General features: G+C 49.4%; 1 long non-coding RNA gene across 1 annotated transcript; it reads right to left on the bottom strand.

Annotated features, from left to right (window-relative positions):
* Nucleotides 1–1965: 1965 nt before the first annotated feature.
* Nucleotides 1966–4887, bottom strand: LOC136313494 (uncharacterized). Its single transcript, XR_010727150.1, has 3 exons — nt 4722–4887; nt 2356–2480; nt 1966–2101 (listed from the first exon to the last, which is right to left on the bottom strand). It is a non-coding gene; the product is annotated as an uncharacterized lncRNA (long non-coding RNA).
* Between the last annotated feature and the right edge of the window lie 3546 nt (nt 4888–8433).

Raw genomic sequence — 8433 nt, 5'->3', positions numbered from 1 at the left:
GTCATGAAGTCCAGATAAATTTAGAGGAGTTTATTGGCTGGCACTACAGGGGGATAAGACAAACCTATATTCTGCCACCCCCCAGCTCTGAGGCCCCTTTTTATAGACCAGTGGTCAGCAAATTTATTAGTCAACAGAGCCAAATATCAACAGTACAACTGCTGTAAGGTACCAAAAAGCTGCTGTAAGGCCAGGAGCCGTTATTGTGACCATTCACATGCAGATTTCCATTGGATTTGGGCAGACAGTAAAAAACAGCAGAGTTGGAGGATGGTGGGTGTAAGGTATTTTTCCCCACCAAGGAAGAAGGAAGGGGCATAGCCATGAAGTATGGAATAATAAAAAGGCTTTATTAAGTACACAGCGCATCCCACCTGATGAGGTTCCCTGGTCCCTGAGACAGAGGCCAGGGAAGTCGCATAGGATGACCTGAGTGGGGGATATTTAAAGGGTCTGTAGGGTGATAGAGCTAATATGACATGGTAAAATCTCACTGGCTGGCAGACAGTTGCTCTTTTCCAAAGGGCTCCTAAGAAGTTTCTTTTGGTGCACATGAGTGTGGGTGGTCCTAGCCAAAGTTCTTAGGTCTGGTTTCCTCACGTGACCATCCCCCATTGCTGACCACCTTACATTCCAATCTTTTGTGTTAATTAAAGGCACCGCTTATTCATTTGGCTACTTCCTGCTGATTAGGGTTGTCATGGGGAGAGGGAGATCAACAGGTGGTGGCTTTGAGAGGTGTCAGGAGGAACATCTGTTTGGCCATGAGTTGAGAAACTTTGTGGATGTGATTCTGTAAGAATTTTAAAAAGAGGAGCAAATATGAGTTATATGCTGTGTAAAGCCAGTAGCCATGGCCATCTTCACAGCCACCTGGCCCATGCAGGTTCGCATTGGATTCAGACAGACGGTAATGAAACAACAGAGCCACGTACTGGTGGACCATTATCTTTAATCCTAGCTTGCACCAGGTGGACAAGTAAAAACACACACTGGGCTCCAAAACCCACTCATTTAGTGATCAAAAAGTTACTGACTTATTTGAGTTTCCTAGAATCAAAGGTTTTTAGCTCACCAGACTTATTCTCCTTTGTTTCCTATCTCCTTCCTTCTATCTGCACAAACTCTGCACTAACTGACTTCTCTTTCAGTACTCTACCATCTTGGCCGCTTCTCCTGGCCTCCTCCACATGGAAAGCCTTTTTCTGCTTTCCTCTCTAATGCTAATCTCAGGAACTGAGAGAGAGCAAGCTCCCAGTCTGCCCCCATTTTATAGTGTAGAAATCAAAACCTTTAATTCAATATACAAACAAGGAAGTCTCTGATACAAAGTCACTTATCTGAGGCATACTAGGATTCCTCATGAGAGTGCACCACCCACATCAAAAAGGGTGGGAAGGCTTAGTCCTAAAACCAAGCCCCAGGCCACAAGGATCCTGCCTGCCCACAGCCCACCCCAACACACATTAATACAATCACACCCATCCCAAGCAATTACCTGGACGACAGGCTTTCACGTGGGCAGCACCATCCTTAACAAAGTAAGCATAATATATTTTATCTGCCCAACGTGCTGATAATTAGAAGAAGATTTAGGATAGGGGAAGCCCAGGTAAGAATGGGTGGCTGCCATTAGGAGTTATGCAGGTTGTAGGAGGAGAGATTCTTGCTTAATTTTTCTCACAGACGGTTGAGGAGATTGAAGCTTCTTTTACCAGGCCAGTCTTACTGAACAGCATTGCTCCCTGCGTCAGCTCACTCTGGCGGCAGGTTCCTGGTGGGAGGGACAGGAGCAATAGGAGGGTCTGCAGGGCCCAACCTTTTGGTAAGCTGGAGATGAGTAGAGCCCAGTGGTTCTAACTGCCAGCAATCCTGCATGGGAGCAAGCTGGAGGAAAAAGATATGATACCAAGGTGTTTGCTCTAGGAGTTTAGCTGCAGTAGGAGTAGTCAGTATTACCGTATGGGGTCCCGTCCATCTGGGCTGTAGGGAGCCAGGCTGGAGCTCCCTCAGAAGAACTCTGTCTCCTGGTTGGAGGGGAACCGTTGGGTGTGTTTCATCTGGACCCCCTATGGGAGGAAGGGTCCGGTCCGCATGTTCCCTGAGAAGATGGCGGAGTAAAGACAGAAAGGAGAGGTATGTGGCAAGAGGAGGGGGGTTGACAGGTAAGTTATGATTAATTAGGAATGGTCTACTGTAAACCAGCTCAAAGGGGCTGAGTCCAGTGCGGTCTCATGGGGTTGCCCTGATTCTGGTGAGTGCCAGGGGGAGGAGGTTTGGCCAGGAGAGTCTGGTCTCAATGAAAAGTCTGGTCTCAATGACCCTTCAGGATGCCATGGGCCTTTTCCACCTTACCCGATGATTGACGGTGATAGGGTATGTGGAGCTTCCAGGTGATGTTGAGAGAGGTGGCGACCTGCTGGACTATTGGGCAGTAAAGGTGGGCTGTTGTCTGACTGGACGGTAGTAGGCAGTTCAAACTGCAGGACGATAAGTTCAATGAGAATGGAGGCAACAGTGTCTGCCGTCTCTCAAAGGGTGGGAAAGGCTTCTACCCATCCTGAAAAGGTATCAACAAAAGTTAAGAGATAACAGAGTTTTCTGTGAGGGGGCATATGAGTGAAATCCATTTTCCAATCTTGGCCTGGCATCTCAGTTGATGAGTGGGGAAGCAGGGGCAGAGTCCCCCTTGTGTAGAGGCTTTGGGACAGATACTGCATGCTGCGTGTACCTTTTCGATAGTCTGCTGGAGGCTGGGGAGAAAAAGAGTGGTTGCAAGAACCAATAGAGAACTTTTGGCCCTATATAAAAGGAACAGTGGATATCAGAAAGAAGAATTGTCCTTTTGGTAAGGCAGTTCTATCTCTGAGAAATATCCATCCCTGGTTGCACACATCCCTACCCTTTCTGAGAAGGTTTGTTCTTTCTCAGGAGTGTAGGAAGGTTTCAAGGAGATGGAGAGAAATATGAGAGGAGTGGGGGAGGCTCCCAGGGTGAGGTTTCGAGCTGTCGCATCGACCCAAGCATTTCCCAAGGCCACCAGGTCCTGAGAGGTTTGATGGCCCCTATAATGTACCACAGCCACCTCAGTGGGAAGCTGTAATGCCTGCAAAAGTTTAGAAATGAGGGTAGCATTGATTATGGGGAGCCCTTGGTAGTGAGGAAGCCCCTTTCCTTCCAGAGGGCAGAGTGGCTGTGGGTGATAAGAAAAGCATATTTAGAGTGAGTATATATAGTTACGCATTTTCCCTGGGCCAGAGTGAGTGCCCGCGTGAGGGCAATCAGCTCTGCTTTCTGGGAGATGGTGCCCTCAGGCAGCTGTTGAACTTTTAGGATGAATGAGGTGGTTACCACCACGAGGGCCACCCATCATTGTCCATCAGACCCCTGTACAGAACTCCCATCTACAAAGAGTATTAGATCTGGATCTTTTAAAGGAGAATCTGATAATCTGTCTCAAGATCTGTTGAGGAAATCTATTAGCTCTGTACAAGAGTGGGTAGGTTCTGGAAGTGTCGTTGGAGCTGGCAGTAGAGTGGCAAGGTTGAGTCGGGGAGAGGGTAAAAGAGTGACTGAAGGATTTTCGATGGACAGGGGGTAAAATTCTTGTAGGCATGAAGGACTTAACAGAGAAAGAGATTTGTGTGAAAGGAGGTCAGTGAGCCTGTGGGAAAAGAAAACAGTGATGGGTTGGGAAAGGGTGAGCTTAGTAGCCTCCTTGGTGAGTTCAGCTGCTGCACCCAGTGCACAGAGGCAGGGCTGCCAGCCTTTGACGGTGGTGTCTAATTGTTTAGAGAGGTATGCTATGGGAAGGTATGTAGGCCCCACAGGTTGAGTTAACACACCAACAGCATTACCGTGCTTTTCATCAGTGAAAAGATGGAAGGGGCATCTGGAGTCGGGTAAAGCAAGAGGGGGAGAGGAGATGAGGGTATTTCAAAGGGTAGAGAAAGCCCTTGTGATGGCATTGGGGGATGTGAGAGGTCCTGTGGGAGTCTCTTTTGCAGCCTTGTAGAGGCTAAGAGAGCAAAATTGGGAATCCAGTCTCTAAAGAAGCCTATTAGACCAAGGAAAGAAAGAATCTAATCAGCGGTAGTAGGTGGTTGGAGACTGTGGAGGGTCTGAGTTCAATCTAGGGTGAGACCTTGGGTGGTAGGGGTTAAGGAGATGCCCAGATAGACTACAGACTGAGAGTGAAGTTGAGCCTTAGTAGGGGAGACATGATATCTCTTCATGGCAAGGAAGTTAAGAAGGGTGGCAGTGTGTCTTCTTTAGGCAGGCAGAGAAGGGATTCTTTAAGCAAATGTGTACAGGTGGGTGGTGGGTTGCTATCACAGGGGTAGAAGTGTCCCAGACCTAAAGGTTGACAATATCTGGTGGAATAGGAGGTGTGATCGAGTTAGGGTGATCTGTGGTAGTGGGAGAGCCTTCAGTCAGGAGTGGTAAAAGTAGGTGGGAAGATGCTGTCAGCTGCATAGTGGCTTCAAGACTGTGTAGAATGTTTTGACTCAGAAGGCGTACAGGGCATGATGGTATAACTAAGAAGGAGTGCGAAAAGGTGATTCCATTCAAACTGCATGTCAGGGGTGGTATGCGAAGAGGAAAAGAAGGGGTCCTATCCACTCCTATAACTGAGACTTGTGAGGAAACTAAAGGTCCAGAGTGTAATGGCAAAACAGAGTAGGTGGTCCCCGTGTCCACAAGAAATTAGATGGACTTACCTGCTACCTGGAAGCATCACCCGTGGCTCAGATAGAGTGAGGGGGGTCTCCGAGCCCAAGCCACACCAACTGTCCATGAGGCTCAGGAGTTCAAATGATGGGCCCGTCTGGCTAGCCTGGCCTCTGATTTCAGTGGCTTGTCCTCCACGTAGAGACGTCGAGGTTGAGCCTGTTGCCCACAGGGGGCAATCACTCCACCGTGACTAGGCTGTTTGCAATTAGGACAGGGATTAGTGGGTGGCCTTGGGCAGGGGCATTGCCAGGACCAATGACCCTCCTTGCCACACTTAAAGCAAATTCCTGGTGGGGATCCTCTTTGTGGCCCAGACATAGGTCAAGCACCTTCTGTGCCTTGCCCCTGTTGCTCTGCCAGCCTTATGGCTGCCACAAGGGCCTGGCTTTGGAGTGTTTCCCTCTGCTGCATGTGGGCCTGGTGAACAGCCTCGGCCATTTCCTACTAGCTGCAACCATTGAAAACTTTAAATGCCATGTTAAGGGTTTGGGGGTTAGAATAAAAGGAGGGGGGCTCCTGGGGAGCCCAGCACCTAGATCTGGCCGGAAATGCCAAAATCAGAGGCAGGACAGGGCCAGAACTTCCTGCAAGAAAATTGGGGTTGGGCATCTTGTAAACCAGTGTAAGGACCAATGGCAGGCTGAGAAAGGCCTGATGGAGGAGGAGTTTAAGAACACAGTGGAGAAGGGAGGGACCCCTGGCCAGCAGGGGAGGAGAAAGAGAGAATGGTATTTGCAGGTGAATCAGAAACAGGATTCTGCAAAGGGAGGGGAGGGGGCTCTTGGAGGGAAGAGACTCAAGTGAAAGAGTTCCACAGAGAGACCAGAGAGGGGGTCCTGAGAGAGGGCACCTCCGGGGGTCAGGCAGGAGGGGAAGAGAGTTGGGGGTCAGAAGAAGGAGGAAAGATTTGGAGTGGAGGGTTTAGGTGAGGTTTCTCTGGCCAAAAGGCCTGTGCCGTGTAGCAGGCAGCACAGAGATTAGGACAAGAGCATGAATAACTAGAAGCCCTGAAGGTAAGGGATCTCCAACCAGTTCCCAGTTATGTTGGCGATAGTAAAATTGGTGAGGGTGTTAAAACCGAAAGTCCCTTCAGGAGGCTGCCTGGTCCAATTACCCAGTGGTTTCTGTGGCCTGGCCACAGCAGAAAAGAAGAACAGTTTCTTCTCCTTTAGGGACAGAGAGACTTTGGATAAGGCAACTCCTGGAGTGTTTTTGGATATGGTTTAGATTTCTGTGCCCCCATGGCCATTCTCAGTTCTCAGAGTGGTCAGAGTTGAGCATTGGCATCCCGCAACTCAAGCTCTGGCCACCGGATGGATAGGTAAAGTGGATGTGATCGGGACGTCTCCACGGGCATACACGCACTTGGAACAGAACGAAAAAGAGGTCCCTGACACAGCTGCAGTTTCAGACAGGGAGTTTCGGTGGAAAGAACTGAGGGGAGGCCTGACCAGGTGGTGGTGCAGTGGATAGAGCATGGGACTTGGACACAGAGGACCCAGGTTCAAGACCCCGAGGTCACCAGCTTGGGTGCGGGCTCATCTAGTTTGAGCAAAAGCTCACCAGCTTGGACCCAAGGTCGCTGGCTCCAGCAAGGGGTTACTCAGTCTGTTGAAGGCCCATGGTCAAGGAACATATGAGAAAGCAATCAATGAGCAACTAAGGTGTTGCAATGCGCAATAAAAAAAACTAATGATTGATGTTTCTCATCTCTCCATTTCTGTTTGTCTGTCCCTGTCTGACTCTCTTTCTGTCTCCGTAAAAAAAGGAAAAAAAAAGAACTGAGGGGAGGCTGGAGGCAGGGGACTTACCGCACAGTGCGCCAAAGTGGGTGGAAAGTCGGAGGTCCTGGTTCTTTCTCGGAGGGGAAGGGGAGAGGAGCGGTCCTTGTGGACTTCTGACTCCCCCCGAGTTTAGTCACCAAATGTAAAATATTTTTCCCCGCCGAGGAAGAAGGAAGGAGCATAGCCACAAAGTGTAGAATAATAAGAGCTTTATTGAGTACAGAGCGCATCCCACCCGACGATGTTCCCTGGTCCAGGGACAGAGACAAAGAAAGTAGCATGGGGTTGCCCACGTGTGGGTCTGTAGGGTGCTCAAGCTAATACGATGTGGTGAAATCTCACTGGTTGGCAGACAGTCACTCTTTTCCAAAGGGCTCCTGAGAAGTTTCCTTTGGCATGCATGAGTGTTGGTGGGTGTTGGGCAGATAAAATATATTATGCTCACTTTGTTAAAGATGGCGCTGCCCACATGGAAGCCTGTCGCCCAGGTAATATTAATGTGTGTTGGGGGTGGGCTGTGGGCAGGTAGGATCCTTGTAGCCTGGGGCTTGGTTTTAGGACTAAGCCTTTTCTACCCTTTTTGATGTGGGTGGTACAATCCCATCATGCCTCAGATAAGTGACTTTGTTTTAGAGACTTCCCTATTTTGTATATTGGATTAAAGGTTTTGAATCTACACTATAAAGTGGAGCAGACTAGGACCTTGCTCTCTCTCGGTTCCTAAGATTACTATTAGAGAGGAGAGCAGAAAAAGGCCATGTGGAAGAAACCAGGAAAAGCAGCCCAGATGGTGCAGTTCTGAGTGAGAGGCCAGTTTGTGCAGAGTTTGTGAAGGAAGAAGGAAGGAGATGGGGAACAGAGGTGAATAAGGCTGGTGAGCTAGAAACCTTAGATTCTAGGAAACTTGGATAAATCAGTAGCTTTGTGAGCACTGAACGAGTGGGTTTTGGAGCTCAGTGTGTGTTTTTACTTGCCCGCCGGGTGCAAGCTAGGAGTAAAGATGATGGTCCACCAGTTTTTGGCTCTGTTGTTTCTTTACCGACTGTCCAAAACCAATGCAAACCTGCATGGGCCAGGCGATTGTGATGGTGGCCTTGTATACTGGCTTTACATTTGGCATAGTTGGCAGGATTCGGAGATCAGTATGGAGCTGCCACCCTTGATGTACATGGTAGAGGACTGGTTGCTGTTATGGTTCCCCAAGGCTGTCCTTTTGGGGGCCATAGGCTGGCTGACTTTTACAGCCATGCGTGAAAAAAACAGAGCTCTATGGAAGACGCTGCCTGGGACCTGCAAACCGAGCAGTGGAAGGAACTGGAGCAAACACAGGAGAAAGAGATGCCAACCTTGGAGCTGGAGCAAGCACCAGAGGAGGCTGATGAAGTTCGTGAGATTCACTTGGAAATATAGCAGCTGCTGGAGAAGGATTCACAGGTTCATGAGTTGCAGATTGCCCTGGACATTGTGGAAAGCCAGCAGCAGTGGGAGGCTGGGACTGAGGCTGAGGCTGAAGCTGAGGTGGGGTCCAGAGCTGCAAGGTCTGTGGAACAGAAGGTGACAGCAGCCCAGAACTCAAGCCTGGCAGTGGCCCAGGACTCAAGCCCGGCAGTGGGAGCTGGTGTTTTCAGATCCTCTTTGGAGAATGAGAAGAATTAGGCTGGAGTTGCAATCTGAAGTATCCATAAGATGAGAGCCCAGCTGGAAGGAGCACCTACCAGGAGCCCTGGTAGGTCTGTGATTTTGGGACATAGGGCTAGAAGCCATTATGCTCTCCAGAACAGAGATGGAAATGCTGACTGCCATTGCCACGTGCTCCTCTTTGGGACAGTGTAAGACCTGTCAGGATGGCAGGGATGAGGGGGTGGCTGAGGTCTCATGTGCATGGACTGATTTCCTGAACTAAGACTGGAGTGGG

This window comes from Saccopteryx bilineata, chromosome 9 (genome assembly GCF_036850765.1).
Source record: "Saccopteryx bilineata isolate mSacBil1 chromosome 9, mSacBil1_pri_phased_curated, whole genome shotgun sequence".
Classification (NCBI taxonomy): domain Eukaryota; kingdom Metazoa; phylum Chordata; class Mammalia; order Chiroptera; family Emballonuridae; genus Saccopteryx; species Saccopteryx bilineata.
Note: the sequence above shows the minus strand (reverse complement) of the source record. Positions and strands in the feature narration are given on the sequence as shown.